Source organism: Anomaloglossus baeobatrachus, chromosome 9, assembly GCF_048569485.1.
Source record: "Anomaloglossus baeobatrachus isolate aAnoBae1 chromosome 9, aAnoBae1.hap1, whole genome shotgun sequence".
In the NCBI taxonomy this organism is placed as follows: domain Eukaryota; kingdom Metazoa; phylum Chordata; class Amphibia; order Anura; family Aromobatidae; genus Anomaloglossus; species Anomaloglossus baeobatrachus.
This window is the reverse complement of record NC_134361.1, coordinates 166,236,030-166,256,959: the sequence shown is the minus strand read 5'-3', so window position 1 is coordinate 166,256,959 and position 20,930 is coordinate 166,236,030. Positions and strand designations below refer to the sequence as shown.

General features: G+C 49.5%; 2 non-coding genes across 2 annotated transcripts; both read right to left on the bottom strand.

The window, feature by feature from the left end:
• Positions 1–1,443: 1,443 nt before the first annotated feature.
• LOC142253827 (U6 spliceosomal RNA) lies at positions 1,444–1,551 on the bottom strand. The gene has a single exon (XR_012726859.1). It is a non-coding gene; the product is annotated as a U6 spliceosomal RNA (small nuclear RNA).
• A 15,048-nt stretch (positions 1,552–16,599) lies between these two features.
• On the bottom strand, positions 16,600–16,706 carry LOC142253801 (U6 spliceosomal RNA). The gene has a single exon (XR_012726835.1). It is a non-coding gene; the product is annotated as a U6 spliceosomal RNA (small nuclear RNA).
• Positions 16,707–20,930: the final 4,224 nt, after the last annotated feature.

Sequence of the window (20,930 nt, the reverse complement as noted above, 5' to 3'; positions counted from 1 at the left end):
CACATACACTCCAAAACCAGGGCGGGAGACTCCCATAGAACCAGGTGACAGGGCTGGGCACTGTGAGCTAACAGGCAGACAACTGGGTAGGGAGAGATCAGACCTGGGGGAGGAGTGGATGGCCTGGGGAGAGTGGGAGAAGTCAGTTAGCTGGCTGGAGAGACTGAAAGTGAGCAGTCGCAAGGAGGAGAATGAGTTGTCAGTAAAGGTGTCAAGACAAAGGAATCTTGAGACACAGTGAAAGTGCTCCACGCCAGGGAGGACCCACACACACACACACACACACAAGTGCATCGGTGGGTGAGTGGCACCAGGTCAGCTGGCACAGGGACACAGGACTCGGGCACACCTGGGATCCAGCACCTCCCCAGGTTGCGAACCCAGCTATAAGTAAAGCGACCAAACTGCACTCCCCTGTCTGGACTGAGGTATTTCACTGCACCTGCACATTAACCCCTACCTACCCCTGGGGAAAAGCCCTGCTCGCGTAGGGCTTCACCATCCACGCTGCCCCATCCATCACCCCAAGGGAAGAACGGCAGCGGTGGCCATGCCATCCCTGGCCGCGCACCGCGTGTGGCGTAGTCAGACTATTTTTATTATTTTTCCCATTTTATTTAAAAACTGATCGACGTGCCCCTGGATCTGGGACCCCTCGAGCCACGGATTGCCCGGATCCGAGCAACTCGGCTGCCCCGGGGTGCGACAATACACATATTTGGTATTGCTGAGTTCAGAAATGCCTGGGCTATAAAAATAAAAAAGCAATTAATCTGATTAGTACAAGGTGTAGCGAGAAAAAATATTCCAGATGACAAAATGATGGTTTTTGGTCATCGCAACATGGCATTAAAATGCAATAACAGGCGATCAAAACATCATATACAAATATGGTATAATTAAAAACATCAGCTCAAAACGCAAAAAAAAAAGCCGTCACTGAGCCCCAGATCCCGAACAATGAGAATGCTACAGGTCTCCGAACATGGCGACAAGGCGCTATTCTTTTTTTGGACAAACTTCTGCTTTTTCTTCACCCTTTAGATAAAAGTATACATGTTTTGTATTTACGAACTCGCACCGGCCTGAGGCATCATAATGCTGGGTCACTTTTAACAAATTGTAAACATGGTGACAGAAAAAAGCAAAAAAAACCCCCTAAATTGTGGAATTTCACTTTTTAATTACAATTTCTCCACTTTTGGATTTTTTCCCCCCATTTTCCAGTACATTATATGGAAAAAATGAGTGATGTCATTCAAAAGTACAACACACGGCCCTCACGTGGAAAAATCAATACGTTAGGGCTTTTGGAAGAAGAGGACGAAAAACGAAAAGGAAATAAAGCAAAATGGCCATGGCTTGAAGGGGTTAACAAGGCCAGAAATGTTCTTACCTCAAAAATTGACGAAAAAAAAAGTACATTTGGGTTAATAAATGCGTCAAAATATGGAACGCTTCACGAATTTGCGTGTCATCCTTGCGCAGGGGCCATGCTGATATTCTTTGTATCGTACCAAGTTTAGTAAATGTGTGACGCCCTGGGCAAGCCAGGGGTCACAGGTCACAACATCACACGCACCCCACATTCCCTGCAGGAACACCAGGCTAACCTAAAATCCTTGTTGCCTTCCTCCAGGGGCTGATGTCCACAGCAGGGGGTGGGCCAGGCGGTTGGCTCCGCCCACCGAGGAGTTCACAGCCCTGGAGGCGGGAGAACCAGGCAGAACAGAGAACAGCTAGGGAAGTGAAGGAGTAAACAGTGAAGTGGTAAAGGAGGACAGTAAGAGTGGCGACAGAAAGTGACAGTTAAGAAAGCCTAAAGTTGGTCCGGGTGTGTGCCCCGGACTGTGACAGCAAGGTCAGCAGACGGCGGTGATAGTCTGCAGGGGGACTGCTTGGAGGTTGCTGGAAGGACCGCGGATGGGTGGTGACCCGGCGGTACCGGAGCAGTATACGAAGAACAGTCAGCACCAGAGCAGGGGCCTTTCGGATCCCGGCAAGGCTAGGAGTCGCCATAATTTGCCAAATCCGTCAGTGAAGGGGACCTCTGTCTCCTAACAACCAAGTCCCGATTGAAGGCAACATTCCGACCGTGAAGGGGAGACACCGCCACCGCCAGGGCACCAGTTTCCCAGGGCCAGCGCCTGCGGGCAAAGTAGGGCTCCTTCGGCCCAGATTGAAGCCGAGGAGTGGGTAACCGGTGGGGACCCATCGCTACCAAAAAGACTTTACATAGGTGCAGGGAAGAGACCGTCACCGCTAACTGCAGGGAACCGCAGCACCGTAACCGTCCGAGGGACCCGTCCAACCAGCCGTTTGTTTACCGAGAACTGTGTCGTGTTTACTGGCTGAGTGAGTACCTCCGTGCCGTGCGGCACAGCGCTGCCCCTGCGCCCCTGCACCTCCACAGGCCCCATACCCGCCTGTCCACCATACCAACCCCATCACTGGGCCCCGGGAGCACCAAGACCCCTACCCACGGAGGGGCAAATCAACAACTGGCTGCTCCGTACCAACACTCCCGGGCTCCCCAGAAAGAGCAGCGGTGGTGTCCACTTAATCCCCACAACCGTGGGTGGCGTCACGGACAATAAACCATCCCAAATTCCAATCCCCTTTCACTCACGGGCGAGGAGCGCCGCTCGAGTCCCCGGGATCCGGCCCATCGCTCGAGCCACCGAGCAGCAGCAGGCGGCAGCGGCCGCGGCAGCCGGACCCGAGCAGAGGGAGAGCGTGGCGTCCCCTCCTCCGCCCGCGACAAATGTGCTGCCAAAAGCAAAGTATATGTGCTGCCAAAGCAAGCTCAAACTGATATCCGACCTGACCGCCATATATAGGCCTAAAAAAATGGGATACTTTAACTTATGGACAACATTTTATTTATTTTTTTTAATTTATTTATTTTTTACAGTAAATTCTGAAAGATTTTAGGTAATATCCTATTAATGAAGAAATCAAACTGTAAAAAAGCTAATTAGGGAAAAAATAAGAGATATTGTGCAATAATTTAATATGCAAATTAGATCCACACTGCAGAGCATGCTGGGAGGAAGTGAGGGGGCAGCTTTTGCCTGTGATAGATGTTGTAGTATAAGTGGGAAACAAAGAGGGACATTACTACTGTGTTGGGGGATGGAAGGGGATATTACATTTGTATAGGGGCACAGAGAGGTAATTTTTACTTTGTAGGAGTGTGAAGCCCCTCCAGTGTTGTGTCGGTGCATTACCTTCAGGGACTCCACACAGCTGGGTCTGGTCACAGGTAGGAGATCTTCTATTTAGGATTGTCGTGACGCCACTCTCAGAATTGCGGTCAGTGGGGACCGCCACTGCAGGTTAAGGGATGCCTGGGGCTGATGGTGGGTGCAGCCAGTTGTAATAGCCTCCTGAGAGTGAGGCAAGCCCCAGGGCCCTGTGTAGGTGTGTAGAACCACAAGGCGCAGAATAACTCAACACAAGCAGAATGTCTTTCAGGGGTTTTACTCACAGAAGGTGGCAGGGTGAGTAACCCGGGCGTAGCTGGGATGAACCAGGCTGGAACCAGGTGTCCTTCAGGCTGACTGATGAGGGTGGCTACCGACTCGCCTTCCTTAGCCCTTCTGTGGTTTGTGGTAACCCCGACTTTTAGTCCCTATGGGGGTCACCCAGGGAAGTAGCTGCTCCCCTCGTTTGTTTGCCGTTTGCTTGTCGCCTGGACCAGATCACTCCAGCTGCTTGCCTCCTGTGAACTATGGGCCCTAACTGTGGCTACGTGGCTGCGGCCTTTGGGGTGTTGTGGCGTGGGCTTTGAGGGCCCCACACCGGCAGGTTTAGCAAGGAAAGGTGGATCTATCCCCGCACCGGGATCTGCCGCCCGTTTGGGCCTGGTACTCCCTGACAGTCTCCGTACTTTCCACTACGCTGCTCTCTCTAGCTGTGTGTGGGGTTCGGGCAGCACTACCAGGTGACCGTTCTCCCCCGTCGGTAGTCACTGCGCAGACGCTGTTAAACTGCAACAGCTCCAGGGTCTGCTTCTGCTCTTCCTGAGCTGCACACTAAACCGGCTCACTGCTCCTCCTCTCCTGTTCTTGCCTACGCCACCTAGCAACCAGGCTGTCTACCACACCCCTTGAGTGGAGATGGAGGCTTTGCACCGGCTTCGCCCCCTCCTGGGATCCCCAGGGGTCCTCCCAAAGGTACATGTGTGAGACCTGATCACTATGCGCCTGTGTAGTCACACCTCGGTCAGCCTTCTGGATTACCTGTATTGTACTGTCCCCAGCATGGGTGCAGTACTCAGTGGTGCCTGACCAGGTCAGGGGCGCCACATTCCCCCTTAGTTATCACCAGCACGTCCTCGGGCTGCAAGACAACAGTTTAAAATGCATAAAACATTAAAACATGGTAAAACATTTTAAAACCACCAGGTACCATACATCACCACCCTCCACCCACAAGTCCGTTAACCCACCCTAAACCCTCTCACGTTGGCCGCGCCTTCAGCCACTTCTGGCAGGATGTAGAGGCGGCTTTCATGGGCTGGTGGTTTCAGGGTATACCTGGCCTGGTGGAGCCGCGCCTTCAGCCTCTTCTGGCAGGATGTAGAGGCGGCCTCCACAGTTGGTGCTGACCAGGTACCCTCTTTGTGGTGGAGAGCCATGCCCCATAAACAGGCGTGCTCTCTGGTTGCAGGTGAGCCAGGCCCCATAAACAGGCGTGCTCCCTGGTTGCAGGCGAGCCAGGCCCCATAAACAGGCTGGCTCTGGTGGTGGTACCTCTGGGGTAACCATTTACACTGCGAGAGTTTGTGGCTATAGCCAGTTCATAGCCTTAAGGTTCATGGGTTTCTCACACTAGTTTATGTGGGCACATTTCTTAAACATTAACGTTGCAAACTTGTCATAACTTTAACTTGCTGTACTTTACTTTTCTCTACATAGATTCCTCCTCACCAGGGCTTGGGCCTGTAGGGCTGCGGCACCTGTTGCTTTCTCCATCTCTGTCTTTTCCTTCTTCTTCTGTATCTGTTTCTTTTTCTGTATCTGTTTCTTTTTCTGTTGAGACAGCAGGTTCACTGTAGGGATTTCTGGAACATGGTGTAACATCCAATGCATACCATCCCCTTTCTCCTTGGTGCATGGTGAATTCCACTGAATCTCCTGTCCGTAGATTCCTTCCTGGATGTCCTCTGGGCAAATGGGCTCTAACGTCTCTTCTATTAACAAAGATGCCTTCCTTCATACCAGGAGCTACTATGAAGCCATATCCTGATTTCAAGCTGAAGTCTTCTACTACACCACGACAGAGTGGACCTCTGACCTGGGATTTGGCCCTTCTCAAGAACCGTTTCTCCTCCAAGTCTCTGGCCGTCACTTCACCTTTCTTCTCTGGAGATTGTTGTGCAGGGGAAGGGGAAAACTTTGTTCTGCTGCGGCGCCGTGTCTTGCGGGCTGGATTCTGCTGAGTTGCTACTTCACTGCTTGCAGGCTCCCAGGTGAGGTTTCTGGACAAATCTTCCTCAGCGGAGGGTGTCGGGCTCTCTTCATCCCAGCGGGAGTATGGCAACATCTCTGGCTCTGGGCATGGATCCACTGCTGATGGCTCCGGGGTCAGCTTCTCAGCTTCCTGGCCTCCTCTCCCCCTTAGTTCTTCTGAGCACTCCTGTTGTGGCAGCGCTGGGGATGGGTGTTCATCAGCTGGCCAGGGCGGTGGACTTTTTGGCGTGGATGTTGCAGGAGTCTTCCTGTGGGTGTGCGGAGGGAGCAGATACCGGTCCACCATCTCCTGTGGGAACTGGGCCTCTAGATCAGCCTTCAGCTTCCAGTATTCGGGGTCCTCTCCCAGCAGGGACTTCCTAGCAGGGGCTTCCTTGGACTGGGGAGCGGTGTCTGCTCTGGCCTTGCAGGCCGGGGTAAATACTTGTACAATCTTGTCTTTGTGGGCCGCGCCCTGCATGGCGGCGGCCTGGTCTTGGCGGGCCGCGCCTGGCATGGCGGCGGCCTGGATCAGCGTCGCTGTTGCAGTCTTAGCGGGCATCGCTACTGTGGCCGGTTCTTGGCGGGCCGGGCAGGGCATCGCTGCGGCGGCCTGGATTGGCGTCGTAGCTGCGATGGGATCTGTGCAGGCTGGGCTGGACGTCGCTGCAGCGATCTGGGCTTGGCGGGCCGCACCTGGCGTGGCTGCGGCCTGGTTCAGCACCTTGCTTGCGGCGCGGACGAGCGTCGCTGCTGCGGTGGGGTCTTGGCGGGCCGGGCCTAGCATGGCGGCGGCCTGGGTCAGCGTCACACCTGCGGCGTGGATGAGGGTTGCGGCGGCAGCCGGATCTTTGCGGGCCGGGCAGGGCATCGCTGCGGCGGCCTGGGCTTGGTGGGCCGCGCCGGGCGCTTCTGCGGCGGCCTGGGGTTGGCGGGCTGCACCTCGCGTGGCTGCGGCCTGGGTCAGCGTCGCCGTGCCGGGCGCCTCTTCAGGGACCGCGGCCGTGGCAGCAGGGGTCGGGGCACTCGCGCTGGCAAGGGCAACACTGGACTCACCCATCGGTGGCACCATCGGGGTCTGAGTCGTCGTCGCTCGGTCTGGCACTCGTCGCGTGGCTCTCCCCTCGTAGGCCTGAACCGCCGCAGCCATCTCCAGAAGTTCCGTGCGTCCCTCTCTGATCTGCTCTACGACCCTGGTCTCCAGTCGGTCGCAGAACTGGGCAAGTTCCCGATACCACCAGGCAGCGGAGCCTGGCTCTGGGTCTCTGCGTTCAGACGCCATTTCCTCTGCGCCTTCTTCTGCACGATTTCCCAGCAGCGGACTCGTCGCTGCCTCCAGTAGCAGGCTCTTCAGTTTCTGCTCTGCCTCTTCCAGCAGCAGGCTTCTGGCTCCCTTTCTGTCCCGACGTCTCTGAACGCCTCCGCTCTCTTCACTTGCGAGGTCAGGACTCTGCAGGGGATCTCTGGGTAGCCACACCTCTTCGTGGGCGGTAACTTCTCCCAGCGCGGGCTGCTGTTGTTTTTCAGCGCGCTTTTCATGGTGGCAATATGGCGGCGCTTCCAATTTTTCAAGCGGACCGCCCAGGCACATGGTCACCTGTCTGAACAGGTCTAGTCCTTATCCTGTTCGTGACGCCAGATGTGAAGCCCCTCCAGTGTTGTGTCGGTGCATTACCTTCAGGGACTCCACACAGCTGGGTCTGGTCACAGGTAGGAGATCTTCTATTTAGGATTGTCGTGACGCCACTCTCAGAATTGCGGTCAGTGGGGACCGCCACTGCAGGTTAAGGGATGCCTGGGGCTGATGGTGGGTGCAGCCAGTTGTAATAGCCTCCTGAGAGTGAGGCAAGCCCCAGGGCCCTGTGTAGGTGTGTAGAACCACAAGGCGCAGAATAACTCAACACAAGCAGAATGTCTTTCAGGGGTTTTACTCACAGAAGGTGGCAGGGTGAGTAACCCGGGCGTAGCTGGGATGAACCAGGCTGGAACCAGGTGTCCTTCAGGCTGACTGATGAGGGTGGCTACCGACTCGCCTTCCTTAGCCCTTCTGTGGTTTGTGGTAACCCCGACTTTTAGTCCCTATGGGGGTCACCCAGGGAAGTAGCTGCTCCCCTCGTTTGTTTGCCGTTTGCTTGTCGCCTGGACCAGATCACTCCAGCTGCTTGCCTCCTGTGAACTATGGGCCCTAACTGTGGCTACGTGGCTGCGGCCTTTGGGGTGTTGTGGCGTGGGCTTTGAGGGCCCCACACCGGCAGGTTTAGCAAGGAAAGGTGGATCTATCCCCGCACCGGGATCTGCCGCCCGTTTGGGCCTGGTACTCCCTGACAGTCTCCGTACTTTCCACTACGCTGCTCTCTCTAGCTGTGTGTGGGGTTCGGGCAGCACTACCAGGTGACCGTTCTCCCCCGTCGGTAGTCACTGCGCGGACGCTGTTAAACTGCAACAGCTCCAGGGTCTGCTTCTGCTCTTCCTGAGCTGCACACTAAACCGGCTCACTGCTCCTCCTCTCCTGTTCTTGCCTACGCCACCTAGCAACCAGGCTCTCTACCACACCCCTTGAGTGGAGATGGAGGCTTTGCACCGGCTTCGCCCCCTCCTGGGATCCCCAGGGGTCCTCCCAAAGGTACATGTGTGAGACCTGATCACTATGCGCCTGTGTAGTCACACCTCGGTCAGCCTTCTGGATTACCTGTATTGTACTGTCCCCAGCATGGGTGCAGTACTCAGTGGTGCCTGACCAGGTCAGGGGCGCCACAGGAGCACAAAGGACAAACAATACCAATGAATGTGGCTGAAAAAAAGGGCCATTATTATTGTGTGGGTAAACATTCGGGGACATTACAACAGTATTGGGGACTAAAGGGGGCACATAGGGTGTAGTATAATTGTACAGCCCTAAGAGAAGAACTATTATTGTGTAGGACACACACAGGGCATTTTTACTGTGTAGGAACACAAAGGCGAAACAATTCCAAGTTGACTGTGTTCAAAAAGGGACATTGCTATTGTGTAGAAACACGAAAAGGGGCACGAGTACATTTTGGGGGACATAGAAGGTATACAACTGCATATAAGTGACGTTCCTGAAATTACCATTCATCAGAATTGCCGGGTTTCGCTGTGCGCGGCAAGAGGCGGGAGCGGCTGCTTCTCAAATTCTGTGGAGTCTCGTTCTGAGCCTCATTCTGAGCCTCCATAGTCTTTTATTGTGGAGAAACGTCCTGGGAAGCACTGGACTATGTCAGACTTTGGTGGGAACTTTGCATTTTAATAAATTGGTGAACAAAGACTGTGTCTTGTTTTTATTTCTCTATGTTTATGTTTTCAGGCTTCCATTTGTGGAATATGGCAGATTCCTTGGACTATGGTGGTCCTGCTGTTTTTTTTCTTTAGTAAAGTATTGAATGATGGAAAGTGTTTATTTTAATAAAGTATTTTTTACGTGTGTATCTTTTTTTATTACTGGGTTCGTAATGGCGATGTCTGATACTTTTCCATTACTAATCCCTGGGCTTGATGCCAGCTAACACTGCACAGGTGCCATTAACCCCAACTGCCATTACCCTGATTGCCACCACGCCAGGGAAGAACCATGCAAAGCGCTAGAATTGGCGCATCTAATGTGATGCGCCTCTTCTGGGGTGGCTGCGGGCTGGTATTTTCAGTCTGCGAAGGCCCATGGTTATTGGCCTGTACCGCACCAGGGTAATCAGGAAGAGCTGAGGCAAAGAGCCAGAACTGGTGCATCTAATGTGATGTGCCACTTCTGGGGTGGCTGCGGGCTGGTATTTTTAGTCTAAGAAGGAGCCAATAATCATGGGCCTTTCCAGCCTCATAATAACAGCCTCCAGCTGTCTGCTTTGCCCTTGCTGGTTATCAAAAATAAGGGGCACCCCACGCTGTTTTTTTCCCCCATTTATTTATTTAATCATAAAAAGTTGTCCAATAAGCTCCACAGGTTACAATTTTATTATTATACTAGCTGTACTACCCGGCTTCACCCGGGTTAATAACTGCTGTTAACAAAATGGAATGCATTAACAAAAATGTATTCTGCAAACACAAACAACAAAACAAATAGATAGAAATGTAATTATTAAAAGGTAAAAACTAAGCTAATAGAAGCACTTCACAACATATATTTCAACACCACACATATTCCACACAGATTGAACTAAATTAGCCAAGTAATGTGCTCCGTCTGTCTCTTTCCAGATCTGTCTCTTTCCCCATCTGTCTCTTTCCCGTCTGTCTCTGTCTGTCTCTTTCCTCATCTGTCTCTTTCCAGGTCTGTCTCTTTCCAGGTCTGCTTCTTTCCTCGTCTGCCTGTCTCTGTCTCTTTCTTTGTCTGTCTCTATCTCTCTGCTTCTTTGCCCATCTGTCTCTTTCCATGTCTGTCTCTTTCCCAGGTCTGTCTTTTACCCCGTTTGTCTCCCCGTCTCTTTGTCTGTGTCTTTTCCTGTCTGTCTCTTTCCCTGTCTGCCTGTCTTTGTCTGTCTCTATTTCTCTGTCTCTTTCCCCATCTGTCTCTATCAAGGTCTGTGTCTTTCTCCATCTATCTTTGTCTGTCTCTCTGGCTGTCTTCTCCTTCCCTGTCTTCCTGTCTCTGTACCTGTCTGCATATCTGCCTGTCTCTTTCCAGGTCTGTCTCTTTCCAGGTCTGTCTCTCCTTTTCCCCGTCTGTCTCTGTCTGTCTCTTTCACCGTTTGTCTCTGTCTGTCTCTTTCCCTGTCTGTCTCTATCTCTCTGTCTCTTTCCCTGTCTGTATCTGTCTGATTCTCTCTCTGTCTGTCTCTCTCTATCCATCTCCCCCCTGACATCTTATTATCTCAGATATACGCTTCTTATACTATGAATGTCTTTTGTTCCTGTAGCAACCACTCACAGATGCTACTAATAACCTGAAGTTCCAGGCTCCATTTACTTTAATGAAGGCATGTTTTTCGGAGAGTAACTGTAAAGTGCGGGGTTAGATTTTCCTGTCAAAACATAGTCTACGACGTTCCCTGGGTCACATGGGGTGTCTGTGCAAAATTTTGTGATTGTAAATGCGACGGTGCGGATACACTTTTCGTTTCACTTTTTCCCCATTATGTAGATAAGGGCAAAATTGATTCGTAAATTGGAACGCGCGGGGTTAAAATTTCGCCTCACAACATAGCCTATGACACTCTCGGGGTCCAGATGTGTGAGTGTGCAAAATTTTGTGACTGTAGCTGCGACGGTGCAGATGCCAATCCCGGACATACACACGTACATACATACATACATACACACATTCAGCTTTATATATTAGATGTCTGGAGGTTGTGCAATTATATGTTTATTTGTCCGTGTACTGTCTTTTCTATATCTATTATCTATCTCTATAGCAATTGCTGTCCAAAAACACCAGAAAAACGTATCGGAAACGGGTTTTTTTTCTGCTGCGTTTTTCCTGCCAAGAGATGCAGAAATGGTGCAGAAATGACTGCACCAAATACTAATGTGTGCACATACCCCAGGGTTCCCATGACTAGTGTTTGTTGAGTTTTTGACACTGCAGAATTTCTGCACCAATTCAGTACATTAGTTTATTTGCGCTTTTGCCTTGCATTTTTGTTACATGTGTTTTGGTGCAGTTTTGACGTGTTTGTGTCTTAATAATAAAGTTTGTTGAAATAAAGACAGCAGAGAAAACGGAATTTTGTCAAAAGCAAAGAATTCAACATCTAAAAATACACAAAAACACATGTACAAATATAAAATAAAAATATAAAAGATAAAGCTAGATAGATGATAGAAATATTTTAGACAAAATAGATTGCTATCCTACAGAGATATAATGTCACAACCCCCTACATATTATACATTTGCACCATTTAGAGCCTTTCACGTGGCACTAAACAATGTTTTTAGTCTTGTTTAACCAAATAAATAAATAAATAATTTTAAAATATTACGTGGGATTCCCCCTATTTTTGATAATCAGTCAAGGTAAAGCAGAAAGCAGGGGGCTGATATTATCAGGCTGCGAAGGCCCATGGTTATTTGGCCCTTCCCAACATAAAAATAGCCCGCAGCCACTCCAGAATTTCTGCACCACATTACATGCGCCAATTCTGGAGCTTTGCTTGACTCTTCTCGATTGCCCTGGTGCGGTGGCTATCAGGGTAATATATTTTTGGGGTTGATGTCAGCTTTGTAATGTCAGCTGTCATCAAGCCTAGGAGTTATTAACCCCTTAACGACCTTTGACGTACTGGGTATGTCATGGTGACATGGTGCTAAACGACCCATGACGTACCCAGTACGTCATGGCGAAATCGCGGTCCCGGAGCCCCGGGGAGTCCAATTTGTTTAATTAAACAGTAGATTCGGGAAGGAGGGGACCTCTGCCTGACCTCAGGAGGGGTGGTGCCTCCTCCCCGAACCTACAGAGGCTGTGATTGGCTGACGAACGCTGCTCAGCCAATTACAGTCACTGTAATGTTCCAGCCATTGAAAATGGCTAGAACATTGAAATCCAGCCCTGATCAGTGCTGCTGTAGCACTGGCCATTGGCTGGAGCTGGGTGATTGGTGCTTCACCCGCCCCCAGCTCTGATTGGAGAGACCGGTCTTGTGACCGATCTCTCCAAGGTGACCTGTGTACGTCCCTGAGGGTTCCCATCGGTAAGTTGCTGCCCCCGCCGCCCGCCTCTGTCCCCGATCGCCCTGCCAGCCCCGCCGCTGTCTCCTATCGCCCCGCCCGCCACCGCCAGCCCCGCCGCTGTCTCCGATCGCCCCGCCAGCCCCGCCGCTGTCTCCGATCGCCCCGCCCGCCACCGCCAGCCCCGCCGCTGTCTCCGATCGCCCCGCCCACCAGCCCCAGCCCCGCCGCTGTCTCCGATCGCCCCGCCCGCCACCGCAAGCCCCGCCGCGGCCCAGATCGTCACCGCCAGCCCCGGCGCTGTCTCCGATCGCCCCGCCCGCCACCGCCAGACCCGCCGCTGTCTCCGATCGCCCTGCCCGCCCCGCCCGCCACCGCCAGCCCCGCCGCTGTCTCCGATCGCCCCGCCGCTGCTCCCGATCCACCGCTGTCCCCGATCGCCCCGCCCGCCACTGTCCCCGCCGCAACGCTCGCCACTGTCCCCGCCGCCACACTCGCCACTGTCCCCGCCGCCACGCTCGCCACTGTCCCCGCCGCCACGCTCGCCACATGTGGGGGGAGGGTGGCTTGCAGCACATGTGCTGCAAGCCACCCTCCCCCCACATGTGCTGCAAGCCACCCTCCCCCCTCCATGTTCTGGGGGCCACCCTCCCCCTCCATGTTCTGGGGGCCCCCCTCCCCCCGGGGCCCCCCTCCTCTATGTGCCATCTCTCTCTCCCATCAGACTCTGCCCCCCTCCCCGACCTGCTGCCTGCTCTCTCCCATCCTCTTCATCTACTGCCCCCTCTCACACTCCTCAATCTGTTGCCTCTTTCATCTGCTGCCTCTTCTGTCTGCTGTGATCCTGCTGCCTAGATCCATCCTGTAAGGTAGGTATCCCCATCTCACCTCCCTCCCCCCATCCTCCGCCGCTCCTCCATCCGCTGCGCCATTTCCCATCATCCATCCGCTGCGCCCTTTCCCATCCTCTATCCGCTGTGCCATTTCCCATCATCCGCTGCGCCCTTTCCCATCCTCTGCCGCTCCTCCATCCGCTGCTCCCTTTCCCATCTTCCATCCGCTGCGCCCTTTCTCATCTTCCATCCGCTGCACCCTTTCTCATCTGCCGCCCCGCCCTCTCGCATCGCATTATCCAGCGCAGTTGCTCTCTTCCAGACTGGAGTGGATGATGCGATGCGAGACTCGTGCATTGCTCTCACGTTTGGCACTGGTCTTAGTGGCAGGCACTCATATTTTTTTTTTTTATTCATTTTTTTTTTTTTTACTGATGTCTGTATTTTTTATTTCGCCAAACTATTTTTTTTGTATGGGGGGGTCTAGTTTCCAAAATGGGATCACATGTGGGGGAACTCCATTGTGTAGGCACCTCAGGGGGTCTCCAAATGCAACATGGCGTCTGCTAATAATTCCAATCAATTTTACTGTGAAATGGCGCTCCTTCTCTTCTGAGCCCCGCCGTACGCCCAAACAATTGATTTCCACCACATATGAGGTACCTGTGTACTCAGGAGAAATTGCTCAATACATTTTATGGTGCATTTTTTCCTGATACCCTTGTGAAAAAAAAGCTACCTGTTTGAAAAAACAATTTTGTGGTAAAAAAAAGAATAAAATATTTTCACGGCTGAACATTACAAACGTTTGTGAAGCCTCCAGGGGTTCAAAGTGCTCACTAAACAGCTAGATAAATTCCATGAGAGGTCTAGTTTCCAAAATGGGGTCAATTGTGGGGGAGCTCCATTGTTTAGGCACTTCAGGGGGGTCTCCAATCGCAACATGGCGTCCGCTAATAATTCCAACCGATTTTGCTGTGAAATGGCGCTCCTTGCCTTCCGAGTCCTGCCGTGTGACCAAACATTTGATTTCCACCACATATGAGGTATCTGCATACTCAGGAGAAAATGCATAATACATTTTATGGTGCATTTTTTCCTGATACCCTTGTGATAAAAAAAAAACTACCTGGTTGAAGCAACAGTTTTGTGGTAAAAAAATTTTTTTTTCTTTTCACGTTTCAACGTTATTAACTTCTGTGAAGCCCCCAGGGGTTCAAAGTGCACATCAAACATCTAGAAAAAATATTTGAGGGCTCTAGTTTCCAAAATGGGGTCACTTATGGGGGAGCTCCATTGTTTAGGCACCTCAGGGAGTCTTCAAACCCGACATGGCGTCCGCTAATGAGTGCAGCTAATTTTGCACTCAAAAATTCAAATGGCGCTCCTTGACTTCCGAGTCCTGCCGTGTGCCAAAACATTTGATTTCCACCACATATGGGGTATCTGCGTACTCAGGAGAAAATGCACAATACATTTTATGGTGCATTTTTTCCTGATACCCTTGTGATAAAAAAAAGCTACCTGGTTGAAGCAACAGTTTTGTGGCAAAAATAAAAAAAATTCTTTTCACGGCTCAACGTTATAAACTTCTGTGAAGCCCCCAGGGGTTCAAAGTGCACACAAACATCTAGAAAAATATTTGAGGGCTCTAGTTTCCAAAATAGGGTCACTTATGGGGGAGCTCTATTGTTTAGGCACCTCAGGGAGTCTTCAAACCCGACATGGTGTCCGCTAATGAGTGCAGCTAATTTTGCACTCAAAAAATTCAAATGGCGCTCCTTGCCTTCCGAGTCCTGCCGTGTGCCCAAACATTTGATTTCCACCACATATGAGGTATCTGCGTACTCAGGAGAAAATGCACGACACATTTTATGATGCATTTTTCCTGATACCCTTGTGAAAATACTAATTTTTATGGCTAAAGTAACATTTTTGTGTTAAAAAAGTAAAATTTTCATTTTTTCTTCTACATTGCTTTGGCTGCTGTGAAGCTCCTAAAGGGTTAATAAACTTCTTGGATGTGGTTTTGAGCAGAGTGAGGGGTGCAGATTTTAGAATGGGGTCACTTTGGGGTATTTTATGTCGCCTAGGTTTCTCAAATCACTCCAAATGTGATGTGGTACCTAAAAAATTTTTTTTTGTAAATTTTGTTGGAAAAATGAGAAATTGCTGATGAACTTTGACCCTTCTAACTTCCTAACGGAATTTTTTTTTTTTTCAAAAATTGCGCTGGTGTAAAGCAGACAAGTGGGAAACGTTATTTAGTAACTATTTTGTGTGACATATCTCTCAGATTTATGGGCATAAAATTTCAAATTTTGAAAATTGCGAAATTTTCAAAATTTTCGCCAAATTTCCGAAATTTTCACAAATAAACGCAAAACATATCGGCCTAAATTTACCACTGACATGAAGTACAATATGTCACGAAAAAACAATGTCAGAATCGCCAGGATCCGTTGAAGTGTTCCAGAGTTATAACCTGTCAAAGTGACACTGGTCAAAATTGCAAAAAATGGCCGGGTCTTTAAGGTGAAAACAGGCTGGGGGCTGAAGGGGTTAATGAAGAGGCGTCAATCAATCACCCCCATTATTAACCTGATAAGTAAAAAGAAAAAACACACACATAGTTTATTTGAAAAAACCCCACTCTCCAACTCTTTCCCTGGTTCACCAATATATTTAAAATAAAAACCCAGGCAGGTCTGACGTAGTCCAGGGAATCTGACATAGTCCAGGGAATCCGATGTAGTGCACAACCTTGTACAAAAACGTGTTTTCCTGCAAAAAGATGCAGAAGTGGAGCTGCACAAAATACTTTACGTGTGCACATAGCCTAAATTGTAATAAAACACATATCTACCCCCGGTTTTATCAGTAAAAAGTCAGCTCAGGGCACAAAAAATAAGCCTTCCCATAGTCCCAGATCCCCAAAAAATAAAAACATTACGGTTCTGTAAAATATCGCGAAAAGGTAAATTTATTTGTTTTTTACATATTTCTGAGGTTTTTTTGACCATTTAAAACAAAAAAAAAATTATACATGTTTGGCATCTAAGAATGAGCAAAGTCTGATTTACCATATGGTGAACATGGAAAGTAAAAAACCCCAAAACAATGCGGACTTGCACTTTGTTAGCAATTTCACCGAACTTGGAATTTTTTTTTACCATTTTCCACTACTTTATAAAATAAAAAAAAATGTAAAATCAACGATGTCAGTCACGGGCAGCACGGTGGCTCAGTGGTTAGCACTGCAGTCTTGCAGCACTGGGGTCCTGTGTTCAAAACCCACCAAGGACACTATCTGCAAGGAATTTGTATGTTCTCCCTGTGTTTGCGTGGGTTTCCTCTGGGTACTCCGGTTTCCCCCCCTACTCCAAAGACATACAGATAGGGACTCTAGATTGTGAGCCCCAATGGGGACAGTGTTTCTGATGTATGTAAAGTGTGGAATTAATAGCGCTATCTAAATGAATAAATTTATAAATTAATTGTATTAAGGTCAAGTTTTCCCTCAAAAAACAAGCCCAAACATAGCTATATTGCCGAAAAAGTAAAAAAAGTTATGGCTTTTGGAATAAGAAGGAGAGGAAAAGCGAAAAAATGTAAGGGGTTAACAAGGCCAGAAATGTTGGGAGATGAGGGGAACAAAAACTTGGGGTTGAGAAATGCGTGAAAATGTGGAACGCTTCACGATTATACGTGTCATCCTTGCGCAGGGGCCATGCTAATCTTCTCTGTATTGTTCCAATTTCAGCATATGTGCTGCCGAAGCTAGCACAAACTGCCATCCGACGTATCCGCTATATATAGTCCTATAAAAATAAATATTTTAACTTAGGGAGATTATGTTTTAAATGAGTTAATTCTGAAAGGTTTTAGGTAGCACTCTATGAATGTTGCAGTTAAAGTGTAATAAATGTAATCAGGGAAAAAATAGGTAACAATTTGTCACTAATTAATATGCAAATGAGATCCGCGCCGCACAGGATCCTGGGAAAACATGGGGCCTATTTCCTACTGTACAACGGGCATTACTACTGCACAGGGGGGCATTCCAATTTTACAGGGGCTCACAAGAGGCATTACTACTGTACAGGAGGTATTAGTATTGTACAGAGGCTCCTCACAGTGGGCAATACTACTGTACGAGGGGGCATTATTTTTCTACATGGGGGTCACAGTTGGGCAATACTACTGTACAGGGGGGCATTATTACTGTAGTGGGGCTCACAGGGGAAATTACTACTGCACAACGGAGCATTACTACTGTACATGGGGTCAAAGGTGGGCATTACTACTGATCTTGGGGGCATTGCTATTGTACAGGGGGCATTACTACTGTGCAGGGGGCATTACTACTGTGCAGGGGGCATTACTACTGTACAGGGGGCATAACTACTGTACAGGGGGCATTACTACTGTACAGGGGGCATTGCTACTGTGCAGGGGGCATTACTACTGTACAGGGGGCATTACTACTGTGCAGGGGGCATTACTACTGTGCAGGGGGCATTACTACTGTACAGGGGGCATAACTACTGTGCAGGGGGCATTACTACTGTACAGGGGGCATTGCTACTGTGCAGGGGGCATTACTACTGTACAGGGGGCATTACTACTGTGCAGGGGGCATTACTACTGTGCAGGGGGCAGAACTACTGATCTTGGGGGCATTGCTATTCTACAGGGGGCATTACTACTGTGCAGGGGGCATAACTACTGTACAGGGGGCATTGCTACTGTGCAGGGGGCATAACTACTGTACAGGGGGCATTACTACTGTACAGGGGGCATTACTACTGTACAGGGGGCATTACTACTGTACATGGGGTCACAAGTGGGCATTACTACTGATCATGGGGCATTACTACTGCACAAGGGGGCACTACTATTGTACAGGGGGCATTACTATTGTGAATGAGGGCATTACTGCTGTACATGGGGGCATTACTAGTGTACAGGAGCTCACAGAGAGCATTACTACTGTACAATGGGACATTACTGCTGTACAGGGGCATTATAATTGTACAGGGGCGCACAGAGGGCATTATTACTGTACAGGAGGCATTACTCATGTACTGGGGAACACAGGGGGCATTACTACTGTACATCAGGTCATTACTACTGTAGAGGGGCTCATTGATAAGCATTACTTTTGTACATGGGGCTACTAATACTATACAGTGGCTCACAGGGGACAGTCTCTTGTTTTTATTTCTCTCTGTTTATCTTTTTCAGGTTCCCATTTGTGGACTATGGCAGATTTCTTGGACTACGGCGATCCTGCTATTTTTTTTTTTGTTTGTTTTAATAAAGCAGTGAATGATGGAAAGTGTTTATTTTAATTAATCATTTTGTTAAATTGTGTATGTTGTCTTTTTTTATTACTGGGTTATTAATGGGGGTGCCTGATAGACGCCTCTCCATTACTATCCCCTGGGCTTGCTGCCAGCTGACATTACACAGCTGACATCAACCCCAGCTACCATTACTCCGATTGCCACTGCACCATGGCAATCAGGAAGAGTTGGGCAAAGCGTCAGAATTAGAGCATCTAGTGTGATGCTCCACTTCTGCAGCAGCTGCAGGCTGCTAGTTTTAGGTTTGGACAAGCCAATAACCATGGACCTTCCCAGCCTATCAGCCTCTAGCTGTCTGCTTTTCCTTGGCTGGTTACCAAACATAGCAGGGAACCCAAGCCAGTTTTTTAATCAACTAATTTATTTATTTATTTAACCCCGTCACTAGTACGCCATTGGTTGTGTCCCTGCGGTTACCATGGGCTCCGGCGGATCTGATCAGCAGACGTGCGTGTGTTAACCCTTTAGATCACACTGTCAAACTCTGCTCCCGCCACCGTCAGTGGCCCCGTGATGCGATCACGGGGCGCCGTTGTATTTCCATGACAGCTCGGGGTCAGATTATTACTCCTGATGCTGTCATGAATCACTTCCTGTGAGAGTCAACAGAATGCCAGCACTCTCAGGAGACCAGGATTTCTCCTGATCAGAGCGATGCTGCAGCATCGCTCTGAACAGGAAAAGCCATCGCAGTGTACAGTCATAAAGTCCTCTAGGGCAACTAGTAAAATCAGTAAAAAATATTAAAGAAATAAATAATTATGTAAAATATGAAAAAATAAAAGCTAAAGCTCAAATCATCCCCCTTTTGCCTCATTGAAAGCAAAACAATTAAAAAACTAAAAAACAAAACAAAATTGAGACGCCACTGAGGTAACCAGGTCTCACAAAACAAGGTAACATCACTGTAACAGCTCGGGTCCTACATAACTGTGCCAGTCAGTACACAGACACCAGCACACCAGGACACATACACTCCAAAACCAGGGCGGGAGACTCCCATAGAACCAGGTGACAGGGCTGGGCACTGTGAGCTAACAGGCAGACAACTGGGTAGGGAGAGATCAGACCTGGGGGAGGAGTGGATGGCCTGGGGAGAGTGGGAGAAGTCAGTTAGCGGGCTGGAGAGACTGAAAGTGAGCAGTCGCAAGGAGGAGAATCAGTTGTCAGTAAAGGTGTCAAGACAAAGGAATCTTGAGACACAGTGAAAGTAGCAAAGACCCCGCCAAGACCTGAGTAGAAACAGCAGCCACTCAGGGGAGAAAGTATCTGGAGAACGAAAGGTCAAGCTCCAGGGACAGTGGAATGCTGTGGGAGTGGAAATCCAGGGCTCCTAGTACTTTGCACGCACGGGGTGCAGATCCGAGAACAGACCGGGACTTCAAGCCGTCTATTAACTCTGCAAGGTGGGTGGGTTTCCAGGACTCGTCTGCCACCATTAACATCCGAGGCATAAGCAGCAAAGGGAGGACCGGGACATATTCCCTTAAATAGTCCAAACTGCCTGCGGCAGGACCCAGTCACCAGGAGGACCTCCAAGTGCTCCACGCCAGGGAGGACCCCCACACACACACACACACACAAGTGCATCGGTGGGCGAGTGGCACCAGGTCAGTTGGCACAGGGACACAGGACTCGGGCGCACCTGGGATCCAGCACGTCCCCAGGTTGCGAACCCAGCTGTAAGTAAAGCGACCAAACTGCACTCCCCTGTCTGGACTGAGGTATTTCACTGCACCTCCACATTAACCCCTACCTACCCCTGGGGAAAAGCCCTGCTCGCGTAGGGCTTCACCATCCACGCTGCCCCATCCATCACCCCCAGGGAAGAACGGCAGCGGTGGCCATGCCACCCCTGGCCGCGCACCGCGTGTGGCGTAGTCGGACTATTTTTATTATGTTTCCCATTTTATTTAAAAACTGATCGATGTGCCCCTGGATCTGGGACCCCTCGAGCCACGGATTGCCTGGATCCGAGCAGCTCGGCTGCCCCGGGGTGCGACAATACACATATTTGGTATTGCTGAGTTCAGAAATGCCTGGGCTATAAAAATATAAAAGCAATTAATCTGATTAGTACAAGGTGTAACGAGAAAAAATATTCCAGATGACAAAATGATGGTTTTTGGTCATCGCAACATGGCACTAAAATGCAATAACAGGCGATCAAATCATCATATACAAATATGGTATAATTAAAAACATCAGCTCAAAACGCAAAAAAAAAAGCCGTCACTGAGCCCCAGATCCCGAACAATGAGAATGCTACAGGTCTCCGAACATGGCGACAAGGCGCTATTCTTTTTTTGGACAAACTTCTGCTTTTTCTTCACCCTTTAGATAAAAGTAAAAGTATACATGTTTTGTATCTACGAACTCGCACCGGCCTGAGGCATCATAATGCCGGGTCACTTTTACCAAATTGTAAACATGGTGACAGAAAAAAAGCAAAAAAACCCCCCTAAATTGTGGAATTTCACTTTTTAATTACAATTTCTACACTTTTGGATTTTTTTTCCCCATTTTCCAGTACATTATATGGAAAAAATGAGTGATGTCATTCAAAAGTATAACACACGGCCCTCACGTGGAAAAATCAATACGTTAGGGCTTTTGGAAGAAGAGGACGAAAAACGAAATGG